This window comes from Thamnophis elegans, chromosome 5 (assembly GCF_009769535.1).
Source record: "Thamnophis elegans isolate rThaEle1 chromosome 5, rThaEle1.pri, whole genome shotgun sequence".
NCBI lineage: Eukaryota > Metazoa > Chordata > Lepidosauria > Squamata > Colubridae > Thamnophis > Thamnophis elegans.
This window is the reverse complement of record NC_045545.1, coordinates 16208484-16222953: the sequence shown is the minus strand read 5'-3', so window position 1 is coordinate 16222953 and position 14470 is coordinate 16208484.

Genomic DNA, 14470 nt, shown 5'->3' with positions numbered 1-14470 from the left:
ATGGACAGCTTCCAAATAGGATGCATTGGCCACAAGCTAACTGCATCATTGGAGGCACAATGTAAAACCATTTTTAAATTTGGCCCTTGGATTTATAGACTGTATACAACGTTAAGAAATCTTTTCACATTGTGTATTGGCTTTGGATTGGGTGCTTGTGTGCATAAAACAGCTACGAAGCCTTGAAAACCAGAGTCGATGTTAGCAGCTGGCAATTTACAACATAGAACATAAATATTTGAATTCTGATAGAACTTTATGCTCTATGTCCTTTTCTACAGGGCCATGTTCTCTCTTCAGCTACAGTGAAATTGGTTCCCTGTCCAGGCCATGTTTGAAGATGTTGGTCAGCTGAAAGCAAAGTGGATATGTTAAATCTATCAGACACTGAATAGAGAATGTTTTAGTCTTTTTTAAGAAATAGAAAAACAGAAAATTAGCTGATTTACAGTTGAATGTTGACAGATAATCTTAAGAAACTCTGTGGAGCCCATAAAAATTGGGCAGAGTCTGAATGCAGCCTATGCAATGGTGAATTCTTGCTTGTGGCTGAATATGATCTATGAGCGCACCAAATTGTGGCTTAGCCATCAAAACCTGGTTAAATAATCCATGACTAAGCATGCCAGCAAATTACTGTGTATTCCTTTTGGAAAATACAAGTAAGAAACTGTTTCAGAATTTTCCACTCAATAGCAATAGCAATAGCAGTTAGACTTATATACCGCTTCATAGGGCTTTCAGCCCTCTCTAAGCGGTTTACAGAAATCTTTTCACATTGTGTATTGGCTTCGGATTGGGTACTTGTGTTGCATAAAACAGCTACGAAGCCTTGAAAACCAGAGTCGATGTTAGCAGCTGGCAACTTACAACATAGAACATAAATATTTGAATTCTGATAGAACTTTATGTTCTATGTCCTTTTCTACAGGGCCATGTTCTCTCTTCAGCTACAGTGAAATTGGTTCCCTGTCCAGGCCATGTTTGAAGATGTTGGTCAGCTGAAAGCAAAGTGGATATGTTAAATCTATCAGACACTGAATAGAGAATGTTTTAGTCTTTTTTAAGAAATAGAAAAACAGAAAATTAGCTGATTTACAGTTGAATGTTGACAGATAATCTTAAGAAACTCTGTGGAGCCCAAAATTGGGCAGAGTCTGAATGCAGCCTATGCAATGGTGAATTCTTGCTTGTGGCTGAATATGATCTATGAGCGCACCAATTGTGGCTTAGCCATCAAAACCTGGTTAAATAATCCATGACTAAGCATGCCAGCAAATTACTGTGTATTCCTTATTTGGAAAATACAAGTAAGAAACTGTTTCAGAATTTTCCACTCAATAGCAATAGCAATAGCAGTTAGACTTATATACCGCTTCATAGGGCTTTCAGCCCTCTCTAAGCGGTTTACAGAGTCAGCATATTGCCCCCAACAACAATCCGGGTCCTCATTTTACCCACCTCGGAAGGATGGAAGGCTGAGTCAACCCTGAGCCGGTGAGATTTGAACAGCTGAACTGCAGTCAGCTGAGTAGTCTGCAGTGCTGCATTTAACCACTGCGCCACCTCGGCACTCAAAATGTTTTAGTGTGGTGAACAGATCTGAGTTTAACCTTAGCTATGATACAGATTTTGCAGTGGCTTTCACCAGTTTTCCTGTAGCATTTATTTACATAAACCACTTGGCACTCAGGGATTAGAAGTTAAAAAACAGAACATGGTATGCAAAATAAAGAAACCCAAGTACTGGTTAAAAATCGCAATGATAATAAAATGACATACTTCCGGGTTCTAAAAACATTTTTATTTTCAATCAATAAATACCAAAAACAAATAAATCCATTGGCAGGACTGGTTTAACCTTCTTGCCCAAATACCTGAGGTAACATCCAGGTCTTTTAAGTTTTAAGAAGAATGAGGAAGGTCAGAGCCATCAGCACCTCTGGTTGATATTGTTCCATAGGGCAAACATTGCATCAGAGACCCAACCTGTAGTTCCCACACAGTGACATTTCCTAACGGAAGGGATATGGAGCATGCCAACTCTGTTGGTTCTGATGTGGCAAGCCTGTTTTTGCAACATATTTAGCCTCCTTCTCACACACTGGCTTGCATTAATGCACTATTTTGCAGACCACAGAACAGGAATAAGAAATAGTAATAGAAGTTGAAAGGTATGTGATGACAAAAGTAATTGAAGCATAGCTAAAACTATGTTTATTTTACATGTATCTGGCACAAAGTATAACCATAATTAAACCTGCAATTATGGTCATATAAGTCACTCAAGTCATTAAGGGTCATCACATGATTGTATCTGGTTTTACTGCCTTTTTTGCAGCAGTTGTTAAACAAATGCCACAGTCATAAAGTGAACCCCTTGTTTGCCCTGGCAAACGGCCATACATGCATGCCAATTGCCAAGCACCCAAAATGCAGTGACATGACCATTAGGGGGGTGGCTATCAGAACTTTAAATCCAGGCTGTAAGTATCTTATGGGATGTCCATCGTAACTACAAATAGTCACTAAGCGACCAGTCGTAAGTTGAAGACTACCTGCACCACACTTATCTAAACCATTCTGAGTTTGCCAACCACCCTGACCTTTTCTGCATCTACTTCACAGATGGGTTTTGTTCTTTAACCTTCTCGCTCCCTCTTTTTCACAATCTGATCAACTTCATCCCAGCCACAACTTTCTCAGTCTTTCTTTACCTTTCAACCCACTTAATTGTTCTTTCATATGTCAGATTTTGCAATCCAATCCTCATTTTTCTACCTGGTCAAAGGAAAATATATAAGGATAACCTTGGTAATTTCACCTTGATTCTGTCTGGTCTAAAATGTAGCAAAGGGAAATACTAGCAGTTGTTTAAAGATTCTATGGTTATACCAGTGATGGGATTCAAATAATTTAACAACCGGTTCTCTGCCCTAATGACCATCTGGGTAAGTGGGGCTCGGTGGTCATGTGACTGGGTGGGCGTGGCCAACTCAAGGTCACTCAGGTCGAAGGGCGCTTCGCCTTAGCTGTTACAATGTACTAAGGGTTAACCGAGAGGCAGTTTCTGTAAGCAGGTCAATAAAGATTAGGCTAGAAACAACACCAGAATGTTTCCTTCCTGCCTTCCTTACAGGATTAGCCTTGTAAAGTGGAAAAAAACAAAAGGAGATTTCTTCCCACAACCGGGTCTCTGAACTACTTAGAAAATTACCAACCGGTTCTCCCGAATAGGTGCGAACTGGCTGAATCCCACCACTGGGTTATTATACCTTCCAACAACTATCCTTGCAATGTCCGTTTCCTGACCCATCCTGTCCTGAAGGATTGATGTCATATTACCTCAACATACTTTCATATGGGTCACTTTCTTTCATATTCAAAATGCATTCATACAGCAAGTCTTTATCTTAGTTCTTCTTGTTTTACTATACAGCTTTTTGATGTACCCCACTCTCAATGACTTCAACTTATTTCTATGTTTCTGACATATCCAACTCTGACTTCTACTTGGACAAAAGCACATTATTATGCATACTTATTTCTCTTTTGACATTCATTCTTCATCACACACCACATAATACCTCCTATCTAACAGCATTTGCAGATCTTACCTGTTCTCCATTGATCGTTTCATCCTTAGTAAACACTTTACCAAAGTACAGAAATTCATCTACATGTTCAGTTTTTTTTACTGGTTACTCATATCCTACATCTATTTATTCCATTTTTGCTGTCAAACACAAGTACTCTGGACTTTAATGCATTAGTCCACAGTTCCATGTAACCTTACAATCTAACATTTGCTGCAAACCATTTGGGCTCTTCAACCAACAACATGGCATCATCTGCATTCAACAATTCACATCCATTCATGTTGCCAACCAAACACTTTTAACATGAGAAACATTTGTTATTAAGCATTTAAGGGGATATGACCTTATTCAACTCAATGTTGAAAAAATTGCTAGCCTTTTCATTTATTATCATGCTTACTTCCATCCTATACTGTTCTTATTGAACTCTGCAGCCAAGCCTCTGCCTCTAAAGGCAATCCTCATTTAATGGCCACTTGTTTAGTAATAGTTTGAGATTATAGTGGTGCTGAATGAGAGGATTTATGATTGGTCCTTGACGTTTCAGCAATTGCAATGTTCTTGCAGTCAAATTGCGTTTGGATGCTTGGTGACTGGCACACAATTATGACAGATACAGCATCCTGCAATCATGTAAATCACCTTTTGTGACTTTCACTCCCAGCTTCAACAAGCAACATCAACGGGTGATGTTGTGACTCGCTGTCACATGTCATTTGGTTTAACAATTGTGGGTGATTTGCTTAATAATGCCATTTTAAGTCAATGCGGTCGTGATTTTCTGCTTTATAATTATGTAACAGCCCAATCATCATCGCTAAGTGAGAACTACCTGTCCTTGCTCAAAACATTCCATCATTTTGTTATACATTTTCATTAAATCAACAAAGTACTTTTGTTTCTCAAATTCATTTCCTCAATGACTTGTTAATTATACTCTGGAATATTTCTTCATACTATGTTACATAAAATGCCATATGAATGCTCTACTGAAAACAGGGAAGTCTCTACTTTGCCTTTGGCTATTTCCATAAATCTGACAAGCCAAAAGGCATCAAAGAAATTTGAATCCTTTTTTGGAAAATGTCTTGTGGAAGCAACTCCACTTTCCCCTGCATACATAAACAGAATTGTGTTTCGAGTGCTTTTTCTTTTCTAACAATAGTGATAGAGGAACTTCATTCCAGTATATAAGTCAGAGTGAAAATGTTGTCTCTGGCAAATCTGAAAAGCAAGAAGCAACAACAGTCTTGAATCTTATGCGCTACACAGGTAATGCCAGGTAGAGTGAAAAAAGCTCCAGTACCACTTAGATACCTGTATTTCAGGGACTGTACCTGCCCAGCTTGCTCCCAGAACTCTGTCCCTTTCCTATGCTCTTATGTTACTTTTAACCTGAACAAAAGGTATGTTTCCAAATAAAAATAATCAGCTGCAATTATGATTTCCTATACTCCAAATAATACAACAACAGAGATGGAAAGGTCCTTAGAGGTCTTCTAGTCCAACAAGCGGAAAACACAAAACTAATCATTCACATTTAGGAAAATGAATTAGATTGCAAAACCTAAGTGAACTAAATAGGATTTACTTCTGAATAAGCATTAAAAAAATGTTACTGGGTTGGGAAAAACCGGATAAATTTTAAAGACCTACACGTCACACACAGTTTAGTCAAATGTAAGCCCTACTGCAGAGGATCCCCACTGATATCACTAGGCATTGTTCCTGAGTTGAAGACTTCAAACTAACCTATTTACTTTAATAAAAAATTAAACCAGTTAGGAGCCATTTATCAATGGAATTCACAGAAAGACTCTGATGTTGAAGCCTGGCTTAAAGATTGCAAAGCAACCTTTCTCGCCTGCTGAGAAATAGCATAATCTATGCCTGGATTTCTGATAACCAGCCAGTCTTAGTCATCTGAAGCAGCATTCTGCCATTTTTTCTCAGAATAAATCCTCAAATACTGTGTCATTTTGGGAGCCCTTTTGTTTTGTTTCCAATGGACCAAAATTGCTGTCAAGTTAAATATTGACAAAGTCATGTTCCCACACTGGCGGTTGGGTCTTAAAGTACAGGCAGTCCTCAACTTACAATAGTTCATTTAGTGACCGTTCAAAGTTGCAACAGCACTGAAAAAAGTAGTTTTTCACACTTACAACTGTTACAGGCTCCCCTTGGTCACGTGATCAAAATTCGGCCGCTTGAAAACTGACTCACGTTTATAACAGTTGCAATGTCCCAGCACCCTGTGATCCCCTTTTGCGACCTTCTGACCAGCAAAATCAATGGGAAAGCCAAACTCGCTTAACCACCATGTTAGTAATTTAACCACTGCAGTGGTTCACTTAACACAGTGTTTCTCGACCTTAGCGACTTGAAGTCCACAGGACTTAAAGTCGCCAAGGTTGAGAAACACTGACTTAACAACTGTGGCAAGAAAGGTCGTAAAAACGGGGCACCACTCACTTAACCAATGTCTTGCTTAGCAACCTAAATATTGGCCTCCATTGCGGCCGTAAGTCGAGGACTGGTGAATTGTACATCCCTCTCCTGAAAAAAAAAAAAAGTGCCCATTTATTAGAACCTTACCACTGACCTCTGAAAAGCAAGATTGTTTTTAAAGAGGACAGTGGTGAGATTTGGCTTCCGATAAATGGGTACGACCCACGTGAAACTGACAAAAACTGCATTTGCTGACCAGATGTGTGCTTGTTGCTCCCTTTTCTTCTTTCAACTTGCACCCACGCACCTAGTCACCCAAGAATTTCCCATATGCCGGGACCGCAGGGCCCCGAGGCGTGGAAGCCGACCTTGGCCTCCTCCTCCTCTGGGCGCTTCTATATACTCTAAGAGGGACACATGAGGAGGAAGAGATGAAAGGAAGCAGAGCAGAAGCCCCACCGGCGCTCTCCCCACGTGGAACAGGAGCGGACACAGCCGCCGCCGCCGCCAAGCGGAAACCCGCCACGGGGCCCCGCGGTTTGTTTCTGCGGGGGCTCCTCCAGCAGAGGGAAAATTCAAGATTTTGTCATTTACCTTTTGTCAAGGTGCTAGTTGTCACCTACAAAGCCCTTCATGGTATTGGATCTGGGTACTTGAGAGACCACCTACTGCCAATTACCTCCACTAGGCCAATAAGATCCCATAGATTAGGCCTCCTCCGAATTCCATCAGCCGGTCAATGTCGACTGGCAACTACCCGGAGGAGAGCCTTCTCGGTGGCTGCTCCGACCCTATGGAACGAACTCCCGTGGAGATTCGTACCCTCACCACCCTTCAGACCTTAAAACCTGGCTGTCCCGACAGGCCTGGGGCTAAAGACTTCAACCCCACCCGAATAGTATGACTGTTTGTGCTTTATGGAGCCGAGGTGGCGTGGTGGTTAAATGCAGCACTGCAGGCTACTTCAGCTGACTGCTAGATCAGCAGTTCAGCGGTTCAAATCTCACCAGTTCAGGGTTGACTCAGCTTCCATCCTTCCGAGGTGGGTAAAATGAGGACCCGGATTGTTGTTGGGGGCAATATGCTGACTCTGTAAACCGCTTAGAGAGGGCTGAAAGCCCCATGAAGCGGTATATAAGTCTACTGCTATTGCTATTGCTATTTAATGATGTATTGTCTTCATGTGTATAACTTGTTTTGTCTTTCCCTCCCCCTGAATTGTGAGCCGCCCTGAGTCCCCCCAGGGAAAAGGGCGGCATACAAATAAAGTTAAATCAAATCAAATCAAATTTACCCACCCGGCCCGCCGCCGCCGTTCTGCTGCAATCTTTCCAAAGGCAGCCGGGCTTACATACACAGCCCTGCTTTTCAAAAGGGACAAAGCCATACCTGCGCAGGCAGTCGCGGTCCAAGAAGCGAGCAAGGCTTTAGGGTTTGGGACACCGCTTCTCCCCCGCCCTCCCCGATCCGAAGCGGGACCAATTGTTGCTGCAAGCGGCACGCCGCGAAGATAACTTTTTGCAGCTGCAGGGTGACTAGTAGTGACCCTCTGGCCGGGGGCTCCGGCTTCCTCCGCCTCTTAAGGATCCTTCCCATTTCTAGGAACCATGGACTTTGGGACCGATTCCAACCCCCCCCCCCCCCGCTTTCCAAACCCATCAAGCGGAGCGACTCCCTCCCCCTTTGCTATCAAATCAATTTAGATCAGAAGGCGAAAAAAAGGAGAGAATGGAACTTTGCCGGATCGCTGTGCTTTTTTGCGCTTTATTATTGGTCAGCCGAGAAGCGGGAGGGAGAAGGCAGTCCAATAAGAGGCTGGGGGGGGGGCATCTTCTATTGGGATAAAGCTTTAGAGCACTGTTTCTCAACCTTGGCAACTTGAAGTCCCCAGGACGTCAAGTTGTCAAGGTTGAGAAACACTGCTCTAGAGGAGTTTTTCTATTTCAGCTGACACAAGTTCTTGGCTGGTTGACCTCGCATTGGTGGGAGGTCAGTTACTCCCCCGCTCTGAGACAACGCAGTGTTTTTTGAGTGACCCTGAACGCAGATAAGATAGCCGATCTTCAATGCGGAGGAGCAGTCTTATCTTATAAACTGAGATTTCCCTCAAGCAAGCAGGCACGTCTAACGTGTTCACCTAAATTTCCTCCTGACATCTGGAAGGAAGAAGTACGGGCAATGCTGGATTTGATCGTAATTGTGAATCTTGGGGTTCTATTTGGCACTAAACTGAGGAGATGCACACACATCTGTTCCACTGTCCTTTTTTCATAGTGAGGCTTCTCAGGGGCTTCTCAGCTTAGGATAGTTTATCTTCCAGTATTACTTGCAGCAAAAACATTTTTTACTCCCAAGGCTAAGCCTACCATATTTGGGCGGCAAAAACTTAAAATGGTCACTAGATGGCAGCAAAGAGACCTTTTAGTATCTTGCCTATTTTGTGGGCCTATTAAAAATCCATTTATTGAACGATCAGGAGAACATTTAAGAAAAAGTTGTTGGGGTCTTGATGTCTAACTTTATTATTTTTATTTAATACTTTAAAGAGACTAGAGTTGGGTAAGGATTGTTTGCCTCTGCGTCTGCAACAAGAGGCAGCAAAGCTAAGATTACTGAACTCTAATCGACTGCAGAAATCTAAATTGACTACTAGATGATAGCAGAGAAATGTGGAAAGACTTTTGTACTGCCATGTGGATGTTTGCAGACCAGCTTGCCTAATCTTAAAGTAATTACTTTAAGATTAGGCTCTTTGCTGATTAAGAGTTTTTGGTAACTAGAGTGAGAAAAATTGTGATTTTGAAACTGGTTCATGGGATTTGGACAGTGACAGTAGTGAATGTGAAGAATCCAGAAGTAAAGGCTGCCCTGAAGATCACAAACCCCTCTCTTGCTGTGCCTTCAAAAGATTGGATTACATGGATCTATTGGCTGCAAAAATCCAGATCACCACAAGGTATCACAAGAGTTATAGAAAACCCAAGCTATTTGCCACTGCCAAATAGTCCTCTGGATTTTTGCAGCCTAAATATGGTTGTTGAAGTACAGGATGTCCTTTTGAGCCAAAGTGGAAGAGTGGAGCAAAAGGAAGAAGTCCCATCACAAAGACATTTGATGCTGTCTGCTCAAAAGCTCCGGAATCTGTCCTTGCCCTTATCTTCTCAAACTTGGAAAGCTTCTTACACAATGGAAAAAGGGGGATTATCAGGCTTGTTTTTATTTCTCCTAATTTTTAAAGACATTTCATATCCTGGAACTTCTCCTCCATTCATAGCTTTATCTACAAGTGGGAACCAGTGCATAGAGATCATCTGCCTACAAATCTATCTCATCATTTCCTTTTGTAAATGTCATCTGAATCTCTTCAGTTGTATCCACAATTTGTCAGGCAATAAATCTCCATGCAACTTTAGGACAGGAAAGGGCAAGAGACAGGTTGAATAGCAGAACCATTGACGACCAGGCCAGTGTGGTTAATGAAGACAATTCATAGGCTGTGAGATCCAGTATAATTCAACTCTATTTGGAATGGACAGATAATGGTGGTGGTAGATCTACAGCCATAACAATATCCATAGACAAATCCAATGTGAGGTAAACATAGCAATGGTGTTTAATAGACTGAAGAAATATGTTCAGATTGAATTATGCACTTTAGTCTTGCATAAAGTCTTTTACTAAAGACTAAAAAGCAACAAAAATAAATTAATTCGAGATGGATATAACCTAACATGCCTGAATAATAACAACTGAAGATAGTTGTTTCTGGCTCAGAAATGTTAATTCTAGCCTTGCCTGTTACCAACTTTATTAGGTAAACTTTTTAGGGGAGGCTACTTTTAAGGTTTAGAGTTTTGAGCTTCAATCTTCCCTGGTTGGATTTGACAAGACTTTCACTCAGCCCAATTTGAACTGGGAAAAATACACCTCAATTTTATTTGTATTACTCTTTTATAATACATCAGACGATGTGGCATATCTATACACTACTGCTGATTATTTAAGGTAGGATATAGATAATTGATAAAAAGGCTCTAAGTAAAGCAGAACAAAATATTGTTTCATTTTTAAATTACACAAAGACATAACTGGATAAAGAAATATTTATTTGTAGTGTTAATATTATGTACCATTCAATATATTCAGATGTACATTCAAAATAATATATCATTTTCTACAGTATCGTTTTACAAAATGAGAACAGCCAACATGTTTTATACTTTCAAAAGTTTGTACATAGTACATTATAATATCTTGTTTTGTCTTTTGTCAACAGTTTGTGTTGTCATTATTGCTTTTGCATCTGAAAATTTGAGTAAAAATAGATTTTCTTCATTTTTCAGATTTGCTTTCCAATATAACATGACAAATTAGACATCCATAAAAGTCAAGATTTTTATACAATTATTTAACAGTTCTAAGACAGGATAAAGTTAAGACTATAATAAGCATATTTCATGTTATGCCATTTTTGCTCTACTGCAAGCAGATAGCATTTACTTAATATAAAGATTTGAGAAACACATTGCACTGATGATACATTTATTATGTACTGTAATAAAATATTCAGTTCTCTATTACTGAATGATCTCTTTTTATCTAAGAATAGACCAAAGAATTCAAATGTGTCAATCCAATTATTTCAATCTACTTTAATTGGAAGAGCATCAAATAAAGTCAGTACTGAACTTTAATGACTGAGGCGGTAGGAAACCTGCGTATCACAGGTGGTCTCCACGTCCCCGTCCCCCCCGCCCAAGCCCTGAAGCCCTCTAAGATTACTATGCTAAATCAAGTAGTAAACCTCACTGAATGACAGCCATGAAAGTTTCCAGGGGAGGCATAATAATTAAAAGAGATACGTTTGTCTTCAATAGTTTGATGTATCATTTTTATTTTTTTGGAAAAAAAAAACTTGAGAAAGCTCTTTGAAGGGATGAAAATCCCAGCTTCGTCTTTCCTGTAACAGCTTCTCCTGTGGCCTTTGCCAAAACTAGGATAGCATATTAAAGATAAGGCAATAGCCATTAAAATTGCCTGTAACTGGATTGAAATTATTTACTCACATTTAAATAATTGGTTGTCTATTTTGTTTCTGAAACTTTGCTCAAATATGTCTTCAATTCCTAAGGAAACTGTTGAGCTCACCTACCTATAAAGATAGACACCCAGTCATTTCCTGCTTTGTTGCCTGTGGTCTGCAGATCATCTACCAGCCACAGCACAATGTTAGGAAATCTGTGGTCTAGAGCACAGCCATTAAATGCCAAAGCCCAACAAATACTTGTGAAAGTCTACTAGTGAAACTGTTTCTTTGGAGCAAACACTGCAAGTTTCCTATAATTAATTTTAAGCAGATATTAAACCAGTACAAAGCTTAAGTTTTAACCCTATGATCTAGGGCAAGATATCAAACGTGCGGCCCACGGCCAGATGCGTCACACGCTGGCCACGCCCACCCCTGGTTTAGCGAAGGGGAGAAAAGTTGAGATACGCCATGTGATGATGTGTCGTCGCACATTTGACGCCCCTGGTCTAGGGGATTTGGAACTATAGGATTTCCCCTCTAAGGAGAAAAATCTGGCCTTGATGTGACTCAGACTCAGTCAGATTCTGATGTTAATGAACCCTGACTTCAGAAAGAACCAGAAGGAGGCAGGCTCAGAGAAGGGCCATGGATTCAATGCTGCGTTGATTCTCTAACATTTTCTTAAAGCTTGTAACATATCCTATACAGATAGTCCTCAACTTCCAACAGTTCACTTAGTGAAACACTTAGCAAAAAGGACTTATTTTCACACGGCCATTGCTCATGTGATTTACATTCAGATGCTTGACAACTGGCTCACTTTGATGACGGTTGCAGTGTCCCAGGATCACGTGATCCCCTTTTGCGACCTTCTGACAAGCAAAGTCAACAGGAAACCAGATTCACTTAACAAGCGTGTTACTAATTTAACGGCTGCAGAGATTCACTTAACAAATGGGGCAAGAAAAGTTGTAAAATGGGACAAAACTCACTTAACAAATGTTGGGCTCAATTGTGGCCGTAAGTTGAGGACCACGTATACTGGCTTGGAACGGACATACATTCTCTCCCATTCTTCCGAGCAGGACAGTAATCTTTTGTAAATATCTCTGTTCCCCCACTTTCAATCTACAGCTGTGTTGACAGGACAATTTTAGAAATGTCTAAGCCTCCAATGTTAGAGAATGTTGACTAAGATTGCCCTGGCCAGTGACTTCTAGTTACTCTTTTGCCGATATATTCTCATTCATCCCAGTGTTTCAGATGAAATCCTTGGAAGGCCAATGTGGGTCTTAAATGATGTTGAACAATAAAGGTAAGATTTTGCATAAAGGAAAATAACTTTCTCTGATGCGAGGTATGATCTTTCCCTTTTTAAGGTCAGTTTGCTAACTTATTTAAAACAAGTCTGTGCATTTCATTTAAAACAGTAAAATATTAAGTTAAGAACTTTTTTCTGGTACAGAGTACCCAATGCATTAACAGTGGTTAAGGTACCAGGCTGGAAACCAGGAACCTGTGAATCCTAGCCCTGCTTTTGACATGAAAGCGATAGATAAGAGCCTGTTTAAGTCCCAAATAAGGAGTTATTTCATAGAATAATTAGAATAATAACGAGACCAACCATCTTTATGTTGGCTGAAGAATTAACAGATTCACAAATTCAACACATTTGACAAACAATTAAACTTGAAAACTCTAAATCTAAAAGTTATCAAGTTGTGAAACACCTTAAAAAAAGGTAATTCGATGGGGAACCAAAATCCAGCCTTGGTTCTCAACTATCAATCTTCTTCAGTTCAGTAGTATGCAAGGAAAGGGGATATGAATCATTTTTATAGTTTCATTTTCCATGGTATTTTATAAACAATTGGAAGTCAAAAGTCCTTTAGTGACCTGTGTCAAATCACACACGGCAGATACTGAGACTATCTTACTTTTCAGATAATCCACAGATACCTCTAGAAAACTGAGAAAATATTGTGATTAATTCATGTAGACAGTTATTCATACATTGTGCCTGTAACATAACCACAGTGAGAGTTAGTACATCCCAATATAATTTCAGTTTTCCATTATTTTTCATAACAAGTTTTAAGCTGTCCATTTTATGGTAATTAGGACTCAATTTATAAATCAGAATTAACATGATTACCAGCACATATTCCAAAACATTTATAACAATTTTGTGCCTCTTACATTTGAATTTCCTCTTTGATTATTTCTCAGTGAACCTGTGATGATTGTCCAGCTCCAGAATCTCCAACTAATTTCAGCAATTACTACCAATATTTTGATTAAGACCTAAAGAAGGGGAAAAGGGGCAGAGATATTTATCCAGTTACACAAAACATACAAGAGAAAGAAATCAAAATGGTCCTATTTTATAAAACTAACAAGATCTATTAATCCAAAGGAAATAATTTTAATAAAGCAAGTCACCCTGAATAAGAAGGGCAAGGTTATAAATCTTAATGTTAAAAAAATAAAACATTAGTGGGAATAATCACATTTTCTCACTTTACAACAATATAACTAGGATCTAAGTTATTTTACACCCATTATTTAAAAGGTCCACTGGTATCTTTATTCCTTCAGAAACACTTTAAAATAAATCAATAATTGCTTCTGACAATTTGCAATGGTGAAAAAAATCTATCTATCTATCTATCTATCTATCTATCTATCTATCTATCTATATATCTATCTATCTATCTATCTATATCTATCTATCTATCTATCTATCTATCTATCTATCTATCTATCTATCTATCTATCTATCTTTCTATCCTTCTCCAAGAAAAGAAAGTCCCATCACCCTTGTTACACTAAAAAGGGAAAGATGAAAACAACTAGTATTCTAGCAAAACTATTCAAGCCACCAGATCCAGAGCTGAAAAGAAAGGACCTAGGAAAAAAAATCCTATTTGATTGAACTCCTGCTCCATTCCTCTAGGCCAGGGTGTCAAACTCAAGGCCCGTGATGTAGTTGGATCCAGCTCAGAGCCTGTCCTGGAAAATGTAAGGGGTCATCCTATGTCGCTTCCTGGGTCAGTTTTTATGGACATGAGGATCTTTTTTTTCTCCTGGTTGGCCCACATCAAAGGAGTTCCACTTTGGACTTTGTAAGCTAAGTAACCTGGTTCGACTCACAATCAGGATGCTGTGAGTTTGATCCTAGGTGGAGACAGATATTTCTCTTTCTGGGCACAATGAGAATGTATTTGCCAAACAAAACTCTGCATTGGCGACAGGAAGGGCATCTGGCCAGTAAATACTCAGCTCCACTCAGTTGCCCAGACTCCCTCCACAAGGGATTATGGGAACATTAAAAGAAGAAGAAGATGAATCTAAGTAACCTGATGAGCCCAAGGTGACTCTCCTTTCATCCCGT